The sequence below is a fragment of the Budorcas taxicolor genome, chromosome 6 (assembly GCF_023091745.1).
Source record: "Budorcas taxicolor isolate Tak-1 chromosome 6, Takin1.1, whole genome shotgun sequence".
Lineage (NCBI taxonomy): Eukaryota > Metazoa > Chordata > Mammalia > Artiodactyla > Bovidae > Budorcas > Budorcas taxicolor.
The window spans coordinates 45,873,702-45,893,182 of NC_068915.1; the positions used below are offsets into that span (position 1 = coordinate 45,873,702).

The following is a 19,481-nucleotide window of genomic DNA, read 5'->3' on the forward strand; positions in this document are numbered from 1 at the left end:
CTACATATAAGCAATACCATATGGTATTGGTCTTTCTCTTCCTGACTTATTTCACTTAGTATGACAATCTCTTGTTCCATCCATGTTGCTGCAAATGGCATTAATTCATTCTTTTTTATGGCTGAGTAGTATTCCTTTGTATGTTGTTGTTTAGTTGCTAAGTTGTGTCCAACTCTTTGCAACCCCATGGACTGCAGCACTCCAGGCCTCCCTGTCCCTCACTATCTCCAAGAGTTTGCCCAAGTTCATGTCCGTTGAGTTGGTGATGCTATCCAGCCATCTCATTCCATTGTGTGTGTGTGTGTGTGTGTGTGTGTCCATTCATCTGCTGATGGACATTTAGGTTGCCTTCATATCTTGGCTATTGTGAATAAGGCTGCTATGAACATAGAGGGTGTATGTATCTTTATAAATGATAATTTTGTCTGGATATAAGCCTAGGAGTAAGGTTGCTGGATCTCATGGTCACTGTGTATTTAGTTTTTTGAGAAACTTCCGTACTGTTCTCCATAATGGCTCCATCAATTTACATTCCCGTTGTGAAACTGTGTAAATTAAGCAGCAGCTCCCTGTTCTCTCCTTCCCCAGTCCCTAGGGAAGTTCTGCTGTCTGTCTCCATGAATTTTATTTCTCTAGGTAGCTCCTTTAAGTGGAATCATAGAGTATTTGCCTTTTTGTGACTTACTTAGCATAATACCTTCAAGGTTCATCCATGCTTATTTCAGAATTTCCTTCCTTTTTAAAGCTGAATGATATTCTGTTGCATGTCTATATCCCATTTTGTTTATTCATTTATCTTTTGATAGGCATTTGGGTTGCTTTTAGCTATTGTGAATGCTGCTGCTTATGAATGCATGTTACAGTTATCTCCTCAAGGTCCTCTTTAAATTCTTTTTGGTATATACCCAGAAGTAGAATTGCTGAATTTTATGGTAATTCTTTTTAATGTTTTGAGAAGCTTCCATACTGTTTTTCATAGCAGCTATACCATCTTACATTCTTATCAACAGTGCACAGGGATCATATTTCTTCACATCCTGCCAACAATTGTCATTGTCTATTTTATGTAGTAGCCATACTTGTGGGTATGAGATGGTTTCCTTGTGCATTTCCCTGATGTCAGTTTCTTTTTCTTGACTTGATTCCTTGTCTTCTATCCTGCTCTCTTGCTATAGCTCTTCACAAGTCTGTCAGTTTCTTGAAGGTTTTTGTTTTCCAAATGTACTGAGAATTTTTTATTGGCTCTCTACAGGTTTTGGAGGCCAAAGACTTTTCTGACAGCATGTTATAAAGTTTCATTTAGGCAGTCAGTTTCACATGAAGCGGTAGAATAGCTGATTCAAGACAGCGAAGGTGAGAAAGCCGATTCACTTTGGCTCTAGAATGTCTGCTCCTCAGAGCTATCTTTGAAGTAGGTTTGCCTTCTTATAGTGAATATTTGTTAAGATTTTAGTTATTGCTTTTTATAATGTTGGCAAATTTTGGTATGATCCAAGAGGCTCTGAGTGACTGAAGTGTGGGTGGTGGTCTTTAAAACCTTCCATCTCTCATGGGCTTCCCTGATGGCTCAGCAGGTAAAGAATCTGCCTGCCATAGATTCTCCTGGAGAAGGAAATGGCAACCCACTCCAGTGCTCTTGCCTAAAAAATCCCATTAACAGGGGAGATTGGTTGGCTAAAGCCCAAAGAGTCTGATATGACTGAATGTGAGCATGCACGTCCTCACACACAGACACACAAACAGACAGACAGACACACACACACACACACACACACACACACATATTATGAAGGAAGACGTCCTATGACCATCTAAGGGAAATCACTCCAGGAAGGGTGCACAGTAAGTGCAAAACCCTACGGCAGGAACTTGCCTGAGTCCCCTGACCACAGGAAGGCGGCCAGTGGAGCTGGAGCACTGCTGAGAGAGGGGTGGGAATAGGGTGGTAACCATGGTGATTAAAGGGGCTGCTCCTTTCCTAGGGCTGCCATAGCAAGTACCACAAACTGAGTGGCTTAAAACAATGACGATGTGCTGTCTCATAGTTCTGGAGGTTAGATGGTCAAAAGCAAGATGTTGGCAGCATGGGCTCCTTCCAAAGACCGTGAGGGGGAGTCCATCCCATGCTCCTCACCTAGCTCCCGGTTGCTGTGGGCAATCCTTGGCATTCCTTGGCTTGTGAGCACATCACTCCCATGTGTGCCGCTGCCTCCACGTGTGTGGCGTGCTCCCTGTGCATGTCTGTGCCCTAATTTCTCTCTTCTTATGCAGACACCAGTCATACTGGGTTAAGGGCCCTCCCTACTCCAATATGACCTCATCTTAAGTAATTACATCAGTAGCCTCCCTATGTCCCCAAATAAGGGCATGTTCTGAGGTACTGGAGTTCGAGCTTCAACAAATCTTTTTGGGAAACACAATTCAACCAATAACAAAGGCAAAACTTTGCTGAACTAGGGAGTTAAAAAAATGTATTATTTTAATCATAAGAGAGCAGAGCCCTCATACTGGATAGAGGTCCAGAGACCATACAACTGCAGCTTCCCTGGAGCCTAGAAGTTTAGGGTCTGAGAACCAGAGTGATCAATGAAACCAGAAGTCAAAGGCCAAAGGAACACTTGGCAAGCCCACAGACCCCTACGTATACGAGTCACGGGAAGGGGGCAGGGGTGGCCCACTGCTCCAACACGTACCAGAGCCTGTTCTTTAACGGGTGGGCTGAAGTGTGGCATGGTAGAGTAGATGTCAGGAGCAAGGACTGCCTAGGTTCAAATTCAAGTGTTATGTGATCTTAGGCAAGTTACTTTTCCTCTTTGTTTCTTGGTTTCTTTATCTGAAAATTGAGGAAACAATGTAATCTGTCTCAAAGGGTTATCATGAGGATTATATCTGTCAACCCAGGAAAAGAGCTTAGAACCTTAGTGGGGTGCCTGGCCCCTCATCGCTGGCCCCCACAGGTTAGTAGATACTGTTCCTGGCTGGGGCCGGGAGTTAGTCCTGCTCAGATGCTCCTTTCCAAGTGGGAAGATGGTTAATTCAAATGGAAGTTGAAAAGAGGTTAATGAAGACGGAGATGCTATTTTCAGAGGCTGGGGCAGAGTGAAGGGAACCAACAGAGGATTATGAAACACCCGAGGACCAGCAAGAACAGGATGCTAGAAGAGGGGAGGGGGGTTTGTGGATATGAGTGTGGAAGGGACTGAGGCCGCCTTCCAGGTGCTGTAGCCGTGGGGAGAGGAAGTAGTGCTGCCAAATCAAGGCTGGCAGGGAGGGAGTGAAGGAGCAGCACCTTCTGCCTCCCTCTCCTTCAGCTTCCCATTCTCTGCTGGTGATTTCCCATTCCTCTGCTGGTAATTTCCCATTCCTCTGCTGGTGACTTCCCAGCACGCATTTTCCCCTGACTAAACCCAACTGGAAGCCAAAGGGCAGAGGAATCCAGCAGATTCCAGGTCCTAGAAGGACAGAGGATGGGTCTAGGGTAAATACAGAATTAACAGCCCCTCTACCCAACAAAGAGGCTTCCCAGGTGGCACCAGGAGTAAAGGATCCATCTGCAATGCAGGAGATGCAAGAAATAAGGCCTCAGTCCGGGGTCAGGAAGATCCCCTGGAGGAGGAAATGGCAATCCTCTTCACACTCTTACCTGGAGAATTCCATGGACAGAGGAGCCTGGTGGGCTACAGCCTATAGGGTCGCAAAAGTTGGAGTTGAGTACATGCACACACATCGCCCACAAAGACTGTTTCTTATTGCGGATCCAGGGCAACATATTGAAAGTGTATGTTCCCTGAGCCACATCAACTGGAGCTCACCCCAAATTTCATGTGCTCCCTATGGAGCAGCTCAGGGTCTCCTGACTACTTTGGGCCAGCGGACTGGCAGCAGAGGGGATGCGTCACATTCTGGCCCAAGCAGTTAGGAGCCAGTGAGACTCCTCCATCTCTCTCTCCCTCTCACACAGAGAGACTGTGGAGGCCACAGTTTCAAGACAGTGCAGCTTCAAGATGGAAGAGGAATGACCACCCTGCATCAGATTTAGCCTAAGAAAGAAGAAACTCTTTCCTGGGGTAAGCCTGTGAGATTTGGGGATGGAGTATAATCTATCAGTCCCAACATGCAGAAGATGAGGACTGCCCTGATGGTCCAGCGGCTAAGACTCTGCACTTGCAATGCAGGGGGCCCAAGTTCGATCCTTGGTCAGGGAGCTATATCCCTCATACTACAACTAAGAGTTTGTGTGCCACAACTAACACCTGGAGCACCCAGATAAATAAACATTAAAAAAAAAAAAAAAAAAAGGAGGAGGCGATGACCCAGGCCAGGAGGTGCCCTGGGGAGTGGAGAAAATGTCCCTGATGAGACTTGGAAATATGCTGGAAAGAACTTAAAAGAAAAAAAAATCAACCCACCCACCTCTATCCCAGAAGGACCCTGGACATCGACTGTTTCCTGGGATCCTACCTGTGTCCTCTGAGTGAGTGGGCCTCAAGAAGGAGCGCTTAGGGGCAAGGACTAGGGGGACTGAGGGTGCAAAGTGGGGATGGGGAGCAATAAACCAGGGTCTCAGTTTCCTGGGTGGGGAGGGTAGAAGTAGGAGAGGGGAGGGGTACTTCCCCGGAGTCCTCAGCCTGGCAAAGGCTCTAATTAGAAACGACACGATTCAACAATGAAGCATTTTTTCTCTTAAGGAGCTGAGGTGCTGAGGTAAATATACCCTTTGAAGACCTGTTTGTGCCATGAACATCAAAGAGTAAGGAGGGTCCCTCTCTGAAATTTAAATGTAAGGCTTTACCTCTCAACAGCTTGCTGCTGTTTCAAATTAATGCCTAGAACATCACAGGATTCACAGAGGAAGCAGGAGGCCAGATGCATGAGCTGTGCCCAGAGGGAGCAGGCGGCCGGGGCAAGTCCAGGGGTGAACATCCACACGGGCCAGCAATAGGACAGCTGGTCAGAGCCTGGAGTCTAGGGGGACCCAGGGGTCGGTGGTGGGGCTCCTGGCCCTGGAAGCCCCACACAGAGATATTCAGACCCAGAGACAGAGGTCTGTCGGCAGGACCTGTCAGCTCAGTCAGCCTTGGCCTGGGTCTTTGGGCTTGGAACTTGGTTGGGGACCTCACAGGACCCTGACATGGGCAGCGGGTAATGTCAACATGGAGAAAGTGAGGCGAGGCTGAGAGAAGGCACCAGGAGAGGACAATTCTCAACTGAGTGTGGGAGCTGGGTCAGATCCCTGCCCAGCAGGGAAATGCGAGGCTCAGCTGGCACATCCCCCAGGCTCCTAACTGAGACGGTGGGTGCATGGCCATTGCCCAACACAGCCATCAGAACCAGGGTACTGATGCGGAAAAGACGCCAAGGCTTAGGCCACACCCCAAACCACTTCAGTCAGAATCCCAGTGGCCCGGTGGTCGCAGGTAAGTATAAAGCGTCCCAGTGATTCTCAGATGCAGTCAGGCTATGTGAGGCCAGGGGTTCTCAGTGTGGGGCCCCCAGGTCAGCAGCAGCCCCTAGAAATTTGTTGAGAATGCAGATTCTCAGGCCCTGCCCTATTGCATCACAGACTCTGGGGGGTGGAACCTGGTGAGCTGTTTCAGTGAGTCCTCCAGGTGATTCTCACAGACACTGAGGTTGGAGAACGGCAGCATTTTGGAGGCAGAAAGAACCACCTGCCTGTCTGTCTCTCTCCTGCGCAGACCGACTCTCTGCAGCAATAATCGTAGCAGCAGATGCTGTGTTCTGGCCGCAGAGAGCTCTGACGGTCCTATCCACTCTCTGAGGCAGGGGCTTTATTTCTCTCCAACATAATCTGGAAATAGCCCGGCAAGTGACGATGCAAAGAAAGGAGGGGACGGACGGCTGTGTTGTGTGTTGGTAGCCTCTGTCTTCTCCTCGAGCCCTTGTGGTCTCTCAAGAGCAGCATCACTCTGGCAGGTTCTGGGTGGGTTGCTAAGGGAAGCTAAACTGCTCTGCTTCTCCCCAGTGGGCTGTGCCTTTGAAAGAGACCCAGCTGTTCCATTTCAGCTCAGCTTCAATTTCCCTCCCAGCCGGGTAGCTCCCCTGCCTGATTTGGAGCAGATGATCTGGTAGCTGCAGATTCTGCACCCCTTCTCGGGACTGAGGGCCCCCTCTGCCCTGATCAGAGAGATACAGAAGAAAGTGCTAAGAAGTACAGCGAGGCCTGGGAAACTGCCTGCCTTGGTCTCCCCACGCCAAATGCACAGTGAGGCAGGAAAGGGCAGCCGAGGAGAAGGGAGTATGAATCCATTCTCTCCAGAAACTTCTATCAGCACTATATGAGTCAGGATTCTCTGGAGAAACAAAACCAAGAGGAGATTTTATATGTATAAGATATTCTGAGCGAATAATACATAGGAGCAGAGGAAAGTGAAGAAGAGAAACAGAGCTCCAATAGCACTGGAATTCCTGGTGTCAGGAACATTTCAGCTCTCCCCTTCTTGTGATTTTCTTATAAGAGCAATCCATTTCCAGCAGTTTGCTTGATATGTGTATATTAGATTTCTGCTGTCAGCATGTCAAAAGGCCTGAGTTATACAAGGAAGGAACTGGGCGGGGTGGGGGCAGGGCAGGCAAGGCCCCCAGGCCCACCGTGCAAGGAGGAGTCACCAGGCTCCTGCAAGAGCACAGCTGGCATCAGAAGTGAGCTCCTTCTCACATTCAGTGCCCTTGCCCTTCTTTTCCCTCACTTGTCCTGGCTCTGGGTAGTAATCCCAGTATTTGGCCACAAATGGAAGTTTTTACTTTGGAGACTCAAAATAGAATTGCTCACTGACTCCTTTGTTTGTTCATTTATTCAACAAACAATGATTGGAAGCCTATTGGGTGCCTAATGTTGTGATCAGCACTGGAAGCGGCAACAGATGAAGCTTTGTCCCTGTGGGGCTGACTGTCAGGCCAGAAAGACAAATGCTAAGAAAGTAATAACTTGACTGATGAATCCTGGAGAAGCAGAAGTATGGGTGTGTTGGTGTATGTAGCTGCAGGATCTGGAGTAGAGGCTTTAACCGAGTGAAGAGGAACTAAAAAGCCTCTTGATGAAAGTAAAAGAGGAGAGTGAAAAAGTTGGCTTAAAGCTCAACATTCAGAAAATGAAGATCATGGCATCCGGTCCCATCACTCCATGGGAAATAGATGGAGAAAGAGTGGAAACAGTGTCAGACTTTATTTTTTGGGCTCCAAAATCACTGCAGATGGTGATTGTAGCCATGAAATTAAAAGACGCTTACTCCTTGGAAGAAAAGTTATGATCAACTTAGACAGTATATTCAAAAGCAGAGACATTACTTTGCTGACTAAGGTCCGTCTAGTCAAGGCTATGGTTTTTCCAGTAGTCGTGTATGGATGTGAGAGTTGGACTGTGAAGAAGGCTGAGCACCAAAGAATTGATGCTTTTGAACTGTGGTGTTGGAGAAGACTCTTGAGAGTTCCTTGGACTGCAAGGAGATCCAACCAGTACATTCTAAAGGAGATCAACCCTGGGATTTCTTTGGAAGGAATGATACTAAAGCTAAAACTTCAATACTTTGGCCACCTCATGCAAAGAGTTGACTCATTGGAAAAGACTTTGATGCTGGGAAGGATTGGGAGCAGGAGGAAAAGGGGACGACAGAGGATGAGATGGCTGGATGGCATCACTGACTCGATGGAAGCGAGTCTGAGTGAACTCTGGGAGTTGGTGGACAGGGAGGCCTGGCGTGCTGCAATTCATGGGGTCGCAGAGTCGGACACGACTGAGCGACTGAACTGAACTGAACTGAAAGATGAATACAGTTCAGATTGCAGAGAGAAAGAGGGAGAGAATGTATATACTAGAGAAGAGAACATCATCCCAGGTAGAGAGCAGCATATGCTCAAATACTCTCATATCCGTTCGATAAATGCTTGTTCAAAGTCGTCAGGGATTGTGGAGATAAATTTACCATCCTACCCTCAAGGAATCAACCCTAACAGGGAAGGAACCAGACAAGTTAGGGGACTGTGACCACACAAAGCAATGCACTCTGTGGGGTATAGAGCAGGCTGTTCAATTCAACCAGAGTGGATAAAGAAAGGCTTCCAGGAGGGGTGGTGCCTGCCTGAGCTGGATTTTGAAAGACAAGTAGACATTTGCCAGTCAAAGAAGTGATCAGAGCAAGCCAGGAAGAGATCAGCCAGGGAAAAGCCGAGAGGTAAGGAAACACAGGATGATGCTTCAGATGATCATTAGGTGCCCAGGTTAGCCCATGCAACTTAATACAGACCTGAAATACCATACAGGTACAAGGAATAACAGTAGAAATAATTCTACAGTGGAGTAGCACCCTTAGCATCTTTCATTGAGTCCCACGCACCACTTTTTCTTCCAGGATGAGAACACATAGCTATTTCTCCAGTGAAACACAGGATGAAACAGTTGGCTTACATCTGAGGATTTGTGCTGCATGAAAAACTATACGTCTTTAAACTAGAATGAAATTCAGGGCACCGAGGTATTTTCACCATTAGTCTAAGAAGCAGAAGGAATTGAGATGGACCAACAAATCTCCAGATTTATGTCTCATAGTTACCGTTCACAAACTACCGCACAATTGCACTCATCTCACACGCTAGTAAAGTAATGCTCAAAATTCTCCAAGCCAGACTTCAGCAATACGTGAACCGTGAACTCCCTGATGTTCAAGCTGGTTTTAGAAAAGGCAGAGGAACCAGAGATCAAATTGCCAACATCCGCTGGATCATCGAAAAAGCAAGAGAGTTCCAGAAAGACATCTATTTCTGCTTTATTGACTATGCCAAAGCCTTTGACTGTGTGGATCACAACAAACTGTGGAAAATTCTGTAAGAGATGGGAATACCAGACCACCTAACCTGCCTCTTGAGAAACCTATATGCAGGTCAGGAAGCAACAGTTAGAACTAGACATGGAACAACAGACTGGTTCCAAATAGGAAAAGGAGTACGTCAAGGCTGTATATTGTCACCCTGCTTAGTTAACTTCTTTGCAGAGTACATCATGAGAAACACTGGGCTGGAAGAACCACAAGCTGGAATCAAGATTGCCGGGAAAAATATCAACCTCAGATATGCAGATGACACCACCCTTATGGCAGAAAGTGAAGAGGAACTAAAAGCCTCTTGATGAAAGTGAAAGAGCAGAGTGAAAAAGTTGGCTTAAAGCTCAACATTCAGAAAACGAAGATCATGGCATCAGGTCCCATCACTCCATGGGAAATAGATGGGGAAACAGTGAGAGACTTTATTTTTTGGGGCTCCAAAATCACTGCAGATGGTGATTGCAGTCATGAAATTAAAAGATGCTTACTCCTTGGAAGAAAAGTTACGACCAACCTAGACAGCATATTAAAAAGCAGACATTACTTTGCCAACAAACGTCTGTCTAGTCAAGGCTATGGTATTTCCAGTAGTCATGTATGGATGTGAGAGTTGGACTGTGAAGAATTCTGAGCGCCGAAGAATTGATGCTTTTGAACTGTGGTGTTGGAGAAGACTCTTGAGAGTTCCTTGGACTGCAAGGAGATCCAATCAGTCCATTCTAAAGGAGAGTGGTCCTGGGTGTTCTTTGGAAGGAATGATGCTAAAGCTGAAACTCCAGTACTTTGGCCACCTCATGTGAAGAGTTGACTCATTGGAAAAGACTCTGATGCTGGGAGGGATTGGGGGCAGGAGGAAAAGGGGACGACAGAGGATGAGATGGCTGGATGGCATCACTGACTCGATGGACAAGAGTCTGAGTGAACTCCGGGAGTTGGTGATGGAGAGGGAGGCCTGGCGTGCTGCGAATCATGGGGTGGCAAAGAGTCGGACACAACTGAGCAACTGAACTAACTAGAACTAGTTACCGTTCTCTCTGGGGCAAGGCTAACTGTAAAGAAAAGCAGGCAATTGTCTACACATTTAAATCGTTGTTCTCTCTTTCTTTCTCTTCTCTTTGACCACCTAGGTATGAAAATTACATATGATGCGATTTTACTATTTGCAGAAAGTGATAGTCACTTAGTTGTGTGTGACTCTTAGCAACACATGAACTGTAGCCTGCCAGGCTCCTCTGTCCATGGAATTCATCAGGCAAGAATACTGAAGTGGGTAACTGTTCCCTTCTCCAGGGATCAAACCCAGGTCTCTTGCAGGCAGATTTTTACCATCTGAGCCATCAAGGAAACTCTTCGCAAGCGGCACACATAACCTCTTGGAAGAATACATGCTGGAACCAGAATGCCAGTTCCACTTTCTGTGTATCCTTGAGCAAGTTACTTCTCTTTTCCTCAGCCTCCTCATCTGTAAAACAGGAATAATAAATGAGAAACAAATGAGTCGACAAACATGAAGTGCTTTAGCACGTAATTGCACACAGGAAACGCTTTTAAATAAGAGCTTTCGTCATTGTTTTCATTGGTCTATTATTTTAATGTGGACCATTTGTTTTTGCAAGTCTTTATTACATTTGTTTCAATATTACTTCTACTTTATATTTTGGTTTTTGGCCGTGAGGCATGTGGGATCTTAACTCCCCAACCAGGGATCAAACACACACCTCCTGCATTAGGGAGGCAAATTCTTAGCCACTGGACCACCAGGGAAATCCCTTCATTTGTCTGTTATTATAAATAGTCTTGGAGTAGCAGAATTACCACCTTTCAGACACTTTTCTGTTTCTGTGGGAGAGGCAGGAGGGGGTCCGTTTTTGCCCACAGGAGCCATTGTTGAAGGGCTGATAGGGGAGGAAGAGAGGAGACCAAGCCTGGGTCAGAGTTTGAGGAGTTGGGGGGTAGATTTGAGGGGTATGGAATCCCAGAATGAGAACTCGCCCCCATGCCACCTCTGGATCAGAGCTCCAGTAGAGATCAAGTATGTTTCATTCCTTGATATTGGTAGTAAGGGGCGGATAAGGTCAGTTGGCCGAGGTACTCCCAGCATCTCTTCATTTGGCCCATATCTGGGGCAGCTTTGCCCAGAACAAAACACTTTGTCAGGCCTGGCCAGAGGTAACCCCATGGGAGGTGGGTTTGTCTTTGATGTGTAACTCATTCCCCAACCATCTCCAATATCCAGTTTGTCCGGTCTTCGCCCTGCAAGTCTAGGATCTTTGTCCAGTGAACTCAGCTGTGGCTCCCTCTAACCTGTTCCTCCCTCCCCAGCCCATCAAGACCCCAGGCCAAATCCTTCCTCCCCATTCAGACCCTTCAGCCTGAAGTCTTGCTACTCAAGGTGACTTCAGCAGCCTTGACACCACCTGGAAGCTTGTTCAAAATGTGGAATCCTATTGAATGAAATCTGAATTTAATAATTAATAAGATCCTCATGTAACATTATTTGCATGTTACAGTTTGAGAGACACTGACTTAAACCTATAAGATGGATTCCTCTTCTGACCTCTTTCCCATGGTCGTTGCCAACCATCTGAAAACTGGCCTCACCAGCTGTGCCCAGAGAATTATCATCACCTTCTTACCATTGTGCTGGAGTTCATTTCACACTTTCAGCCTCTCCATCCGCTATACATCAGCTGTCCTCTTTCGGCCCTACCAGTCTTGAGAGCACACCCCCTTTCCCTTGAATTTCCCATGGCAGCACACAGAACCTCTACTGAAGCCCTGGGCTATTATACTGCAGCACAGCAAAAAATAATAATATTATTGTTATACTTTAAAACAGGGGCTCCCAACCTCCAGGATCTAATGCCTGTAGATCTGAGGTGGAGCTGATGTAATAATAATAGATATAAAGTACACAATAAATGTAACACACTTGAATCATCCCAAACTCTCCCCTGCTCCCTGTTCCAGTCCGTGGAAAAATTGTCTTCCATGAAACTCGTTCCTGGTGCCGAAAAGGTTGGGGACCGCTGCTTTAAAATGTATTTTTTTTTTTTTAAGGTTAATTTTTTTTTTAATCAGCATTTTATTTTACTTATTTTTGGCAACTAGGTCTTCCTTGCTTTTGTGCAGGCTTTCTTTAGTTGTAGTGAGTGGGGGGCTAGTCTTTGTTGTGATACCCAGGCTTCTCATTGTGGTGACTTCTCTTGTTGCAGAGCATAGGCTCTAGGCGTAGGCTTCAGTAGTTTTTGTGGTGCACAGGCTTAGTTGTTCCATGGCATGTGGAATCTTCCCAGACCAGGAATCAAACTCATGTCCTCTGCATTGGCAAGCAGACTCTTATCCACTGTACCATCAGGGAAGTCCTAAAATGTATTTTTAATTAAAGTATCACATCAAAATTTAAAAAGTCAATGAAAAGTAAAAAATACTAAAACACAGTAATGCCTTGTTCTCCTCCATCCCTGCTTTGCTCCAGAAAGTCAACCGTTCTAGGATTTTTTCAGGTAAAACTTCCATGGGCTTCTCAGTTAGCTCAGTGGTAAAGAATCTGCCTGCCAATGCAGCAGACACAAGTTTGATCCCTGGGTGGGGAAGATCCTCTGGGGAAGGAAATAGAAACCCACTCCAGTATTCTTGCCTGGGAAATTCTGTGGACAGAGGAGCATGGTGGGCTACAATCCATGGGGTCTCAAAAGAGCTGGACGCAACTGAGCAGCTAAGCAACAATAAGCTTCCACAGACCACCATTTCTTAATTCAAACATTTTAAGACTTTTCTTCTTGGCTTCCTATTTTGGGACATGAGGTTTTAAAAACCCATCCCTTCATCCATTTCCCAAATATAGTTTTAACACAATCTTTGGTCAAACCAATATTTGATGTTTTCAATACTCAAGGTTTCCCTACAATCAAGAAACATGCCTTTCTGTTTGGGCAAATTTTCTCATGTTATTTCTTTAACAGTTTCATCCTTTGCACTGTATTCTCTATTTTCTCCATCTCCAGACTGTTCATTCACTCATCCTGTTATTTTTATATCAATCTTGCCCACTGCAGAGATATCCAGTGTTTCAGATTATATATTCACTTTTGTGTAACTTTTAATTTTTCTGTAGTTAATTGCATCATTTGATCGCTTTTCTTTGAATCTATGACTATGTTCCCCACATCATTATCTTAGCCCACACACAATCTTCCGCTTGGTTATAGTGATCAGATAATTTATCGTCCTTTCCCACCAGTCTTAGGTTGGGCTGCTATAACATATTACCATACACTTGGTGGCTTAATAGGGCTTCCCAGGTAGCACAATGGTAAAGAATCTGCCTGCCAATGCAAGTGATGAAAGATACTTAGGTTCGATCCCTGGGTTGGGAAGATCCCCTGGAGTAGGAAATGGCAACCCACTCCAGTATTCTTGCCTGAACAATTTCATGGCAGAGGAGCCTGGCAGGCTAGAGTCCACAGGGTGGTAAAGAGTAGGACATGACTGAACGACCCTAGCACACACACAGTAAGTGGTGGCTTAAACAATGAACATTTATCATAGCTCTGGCAGCTGGGAAGTCCATGAGCAGGATGCCAGCAGATCAAGGTCTGGTGAGATCTTTCTTCCTAGTTTGCAGATGGCTGTTTTCTTGTATCTACACATAGCAGAAAACAGAGAAAAGAAAGTAAATAATCATGTTTCCTTAAAAGGGCACTAACCCCACTCATGGGGCTTCACTCTCATGACTTAACCACTTTGCAGAGGCTCTACCTCCAACTGTCATTAGAGTGGGGCTTAGGATTCCAACAGATGAATTTTGGGGGGACAAGCATTCAGCGCCTTCAAATATTCTCTACTTTCCAACTGCCCAACTGTAAATCTGGGATCTTCTGCACCACCCTTCCATCAGTTCTTTTTAACTCTCTCCTGTGAATCTCATTTCCTGATTTTCCTCTTTTTTTTTTGTTTACTTCCTCATTTCAACTAAGAAATATCTTCCAGTAATTTCCTGATACAAGATACACTGAGATAAATTTTTTGAGACTCTGGATGTTTGAAACTGTCTTTATGTACACGTGTCCACACATAATGGTTTGGCTAGGTACAGAAATCTAGGTTGCAAATTATTTTTTTTTTCCTCACAATTCTGAAGACATGCTCTACTGTGTTTAAGTTTCTAGTGTTGCTGTCCAGTGCTATCTTTAGTACTTATTTTGGGGGTATGACTTTCTCCCCCTTCATCTCTCAAGAAGCTTTTAGTGTTTTTTCAGTGTTTTGCCATTTCACAAAGATGTATTTTTATTCACTGTGTTGGGCATTCCAAGGGTCTTTTTAATCAGGAAGCATGTTAGTTTAGGGAATGCACTTCCATTTGGGAAACTTCTTATATAATGTCTTTAGTAATTGTCACTATACTGTATTAACTATTTCCTCTTGATCTGGAATTCATTCTTTGGAAGATGATCCTTTTGGGTGAGTTTCCTAATTTTTAAAACTTTTTTATTCAACTCATCATCTTACCTTTTTCCTACTTTCAAGATTAGTATTATATTTTGGCTTTCATATTTTTCATTTCCTAGAGCTCCTTTTTTACTTTTTCTTCTAAACGTTCTGATGATACTTGACTACTTGTTTTTACTGAAGACTGAAAATCTCAAAGCTGATCGGAAGCTCAAAACTGACTAAAATCTCTGAAATGAGGCGAGGGTGCTTGTCTACTGGTGGGTTCAACTCATGGGTGGTTTAAGGGGATACCTGTTTATTTCCTAGAGAATTCCTAATGTCAGTATCTGTAGACCTGTTCTGAAGATGAGCAAGAAAGAGGGCTGAGGATATCACCATTCAGATTTTCACTTTGTCCCTGTTTTTAGCATCTCAGCCCCACTCACCCTCCTCTGTGCGTGTCCTTGAATCCATGGCCTCACAGAGTAATTTATTTTCTAGAATTTACATCTCATGTCTCCACTGGAGGAAAGGTTGAAGGTGGTTTCTTCCGTGTCTCTGATTAATTTCTTCTAGAATTTATATCTTATGTCTATACTGGAAGTGGGATTAGGAGTGGTTGCCTGGGCCTCTCTGATTAATTTTTTCTAGAATTTATATCTCATATCCACAGTTGATGTTGTTGCTAAAAGATAAACCTGGAAGTTCTAACTGCTCCTTACTCTTTCAAAGCTGTCTTCCATTTTAACACACAACCACACCCTCCCTTCTTGCATTCCCAATGACCTTCATCCCAGAACAGAATCTTCTGCTCTGGGATTGCACTGGGTCCTCTTTAGTACCCCCATCTCTGGCACTCAGGTTTACCCGCCCGGATTCTGCCAAGTGGTCAGCCATACCTCCTATTTTCTTGTTTGCCAAGTGTAATTGTGCTGTTCCCGTTCCTTTCTGCCTATAAAAGTTTCATTTTTGTATAGCTCCTCAGAGCTCCTTTCTATCTACAAGATAGGATACTGCCCAATTCAAATTGATGTCTGTGCAAATAAACTCTAAATATCTTTAATATGCCTCAGTTTATCTTTTAACATTAGTAAACAGTAGAAGATATTCTTGGCCCTCATGTTTACCCACTGCCCTGATTTATCTGGCTCTCAGGTGGGAAAGTAGTCTGATGATTATTACTGTCCCAGAGCTTCTGTATTATAATATTTCCTATGGACAACTTTCTGTGAGTCCCCAGTGGGCACTGAATAAAATCAAAACAGCCTGACACGCAAAGCCCTTCACTGTCAGTCCAGGGGCCTTTCTCGTTTTTCCTCCCATTTAGCTTTCATTGTTTTCATTCTCCAAACCACCTGGGCTCTTCCCTAGCTCGGAGCTTCTGCTTGATCGAGCATGCATGCGTGCTCACTGGTTCAGTCATGTCTGGCTCTTTGTGACCCCATGGACCTCCAGGCTCCTCTGTTCCTGGGATTCTCCAGGCAAGAACACAGGAGTGGGTAGCCACTCCCTTCTTCAGAGAATCTTTCCAACCCAGGGATCAAACCCCGGTCTCCTGCATTGCAGGTAGATTCTTTACTGTTTGAGCCACCAGGGAATTTTGTGCTAAACTTCCTCTATCCTCTGTCCCCTTCCTCTATCCTCCTGGTGAATTTCTACTCATTCCTAAAGATCCAGTCCAAAAGGCACTTTCTCTGTGAGCCTTGTTTAATTCCCATAACCAGAATTCATTTTTTCTGCCTGGTTGTTCCCTACCATTGAGAGCACAGCTCTGTCTTAACACTGGCCACGTCATAAGGGAATTTGGAGTGTCTGTGTCTATCCCAAGCTACACTATGAGATATTGTCATGTCTATTAAGCACTAAGAATCAATCCAAGGCAATTTAATTTTCTATGTTTTCTACAATTTTCTATGTTTATCATCTAAATATAAGACAATATAGGACAGTCCTTTCCTTGTAAGAGACCAAGGAGGGTATGGAGTCCTGGAGAAGGGACATGCCTCCTTCTGTATTCCCTCTCAGTGTCTGAGTCAGGCTTACTCCAGGCAGCTCAAGTCTCAGGGGCTTATTGAATGAAGCTCAAGAACCAGGCAGTTATAAAAAAAAATCAGAGCTCAAGGGACTGACTATTCCCTCATCTTCTCTCTCCTACAGGCTGCAGCTTTTATCCGCCTGTCTGTCACTCCTCTTTTGGTGAAGTATACACGCCTGGGCCCTGCCCAGAGCCCCCAGACCTTGCAGAGTGCCAGTGTGTGCCTAGAGAATTCGTTTTGGAGCCATGAACAGCAGCTCCTTTCACAAGCAGCAGGTCAGAGTGCTAGAAAATCAAACTCTCTGGGCTCAGCTCTCAACCAGTGACTCCCAGGAGTTGCTGGGGAGACACCCCAACCCCCTTTCCTCCTGGCTGGGGACATGTCTGAGGTGTACATCTTCCAACTCCCTCCCCTGGATAAAGCGCCATCACCCATGTCCATGCACCTTTTACTGTCTACCTTTCCTTGCCTGAATCTCTTCCCCACGCCTCTCCTGGAGTTTCCTAGGACTACTGCCTAACTATTTTGAGTGCAAATTTGCGTTCAGATTGTTGTCTCAGAGTCTGCTTCTGAGGGAACCCAAACTAAGAAACCTGGCCACCTTGTTCTCTGGAACTTTCGCTCTGTCCTCTTGCTACCGTTTGGTTTATCCTTTCTTCTAATCTGTGGAACCTTTTAAAAACTTCACAGCTCTGCTCTTTGATGTCTTTTGCTTGCGTATTTTGAGAATTATTTCTGCTTTTCATAACTTGCACCATCTTCACCTCGAGCTACCGTATGCTACGTGTCCTTATATCTCGTTTCGTTTGCTATTTCCGCTGCCAGCTGCTTCACTCTTCTGATTTCTCATTTCAAATCCCACAGGAAGGAACTTGAGGGCCCAGCTCATCTTTGTTGCATAGGACACCAGCTGGCCCGTGGATTGGCTGCACTCAGGTCAGCTGATCATGGCTAGCCCAGTCAGCTGCGCCAGAGGAGGGAGATTGCGTAGGAATCTTCTATATGGACAAATGATGCTTTCTCAATTTTACTGTATTTTTCCCCTCTTTTCTTTTGGCCACACTCCCTGGCATATGGGGATCTTAGTTCCTCAACCAGGGATCAAACCCATGCCCCTGATCATGGAAGAGTGGAGTCCTAACCACTGGACCGCCAGGAAATTCCTTTTTAATTTTATTTTGTTTACTTTTAAATTAGTTAATTAAGGCCATGCAGCTCGGCATGTGGAATCTTAGTTCCCTGACCAGGGATCAAGCCCATGTCCCTGCAGTAGGACACAGTCTTAACCACTGGACTGCCAGGGAAGCCCCTCTCAATTTTATTTTAAATATAACTTCAACTTCTCCTTCCCGATCAGAGTGTTCCACTAAGTCACTCCTATACTGAAATTCTGAAGCGACCACAGGTTTGTATAAATTAAGACACGGCCACCTAGGAACTGGCCCTCAGTCAGGCTATCGGCAAGATCTTTTCTGGGAAAAGTCTGTGTGTGTGTGTGTACTAAATCACTTCAGTCATGTCTGACTCCTTGTGACCCTATGGTTCTGTAGCCCAGCCAGGCTCCTCTGTTCACGGGATTCCCCAGGCAAGAATACAGCAGTGGGTTGACATACCCTCCTCCAGGGGATCTTCCCCACCCAGGGATCAAACCTGCGTCTCTTATGTTTTCCGCATTGGCAGGCTAGTTCTTTACTAATAGTGCCACCTGGGAAGTCCAAAAGGCTGTGAACATGGGGCCAATTTATTTTGGCAAGTTTAATACCCCTTGCTTTCTATGACTCCACTCCAGTACTCTTGCCTGAAGAATCCCATGGACAGAGGAGCCTGGTGAGCTGCAGCCCATGGTGTCGCAAAGAGTTGGACACGACTGAGCAACTTCCCTTTCACTTTTCACTTTCATGCATTGGAGAAGGAAATGGCAACCCACTCCAGTGTTCTTACCTGGAGAATCCCAGGGATGGGGCAGCCTGGTGGGCTGCCGTCTATGGGGTCGCAGAGTCAGACATGACTGAACCTACTTAGCAGCAGCAGCAGCAGCAGCAGCAGCAGCAGCAGCTTTCTATGAAAAAAATTTTTTTGTTTTAATGGTTACAAAAGAGTTTGGAAAATAAAGAAAAGCACGAAGGAAGAAAATAAAAGCCACAGGAAATCCCAACACTCTGAGATAATCACTCTTTGCATTTTAGGGCCTTCCCTTCTGTGTGCGTGTCTTTGCTTTTAGAGGGAAATATTTCTTCCCATAATAAGAAAACCGTCCTACATATGCTGCTTTTTCTACCTGCTTTTTTTCACCTTATCACTGAACATTTTTCCGTGCCATTAAATATGTTCGAATGGCCTCATTTTAGGTCAGCCTGGCCTTCAGACACCGGGCCTCCTGCCCTGAGGAGCTGAATTCTCAGCCCACCCCTTCCCAGGACACTCAGCTGTGAAAGGCACCGATTTACACAGGTGAACCTAATGAGCTCATCTCGCTTCCTACTACAAAATTTCAGCTAAACCTACACTGACGGCTGCCCCGTGGGGCCTGGGCTGTCTACTACAGTGGGAGCATCCCCGAAGGCCATAGACTCTCTGGGGAAATCACCAGTCAGCCCTCCACAGTTTCTTCATTCCCCACATACTCTCTGCAAAGCCAGCTCAGGACACTGTAAGCTCAAATCAAAAACTCAGAACTAGAAGCTCCCTTAGGAGATTGCTCCAGCCCCCACGAACAGAAAGGAGGAACCAGGACAAGAGAGGGGAAGTGACATACCCACACTCAGCCAGGGAGCAGGTGGCAAGGTGAGGGCTCGAGCTTGTGTCCCTGAGGCCAAGCCCAGTCTCTACTTTATGAGACTCCAATGCCTGCTGTGAACTGGGGGCTCTCCCCTTGGGCCCATCCACCCTGCAGGGCAAGGTCCCATGGCATTCCCAAGCCCCAGATGGAACTTGCAAACCTAAAGCCCCTGCCCCAGAATCAACCCTGGGGGATGTGGCTGCTGCCCCAGCCTCCTCCTGGACCAAGCCCTGGTTTCACATTCCTGGGTGTGGCGTGATTAGAACAGAGGCCCCTCCGGCTGTCTGTGGTGGCGTGCCTTGGAGCTCTGTAAACATTGCAGCAGCATCAGGCCTTCCTGCTTCTAGGGCCTATGCTGGGGAAGTATCTGGGCTCTGGAGAAGCAACAGAGAAGGAGGC

The 19,481-nt window shown here is 45.8% G+C and overlaps 1 non-coding gene across 1 annotated transcript; it reads left to right on the plus strand.

Moving 5' to 3' along the window:
* The first annotated feature begins 4,132 nt into the window (after positions 1-4,132).
* Positions 4,133-4,207, plus strand: TRNAA-UGC (transfer RNA alanine (anticodon UGC)). Its single transcript has one exon. It is a non-coding gene; the product is annotated as a tRNA-Ala (tRNA).
* Positions 4,208-19,481: the final 15,274 nt, after the last annotated feature.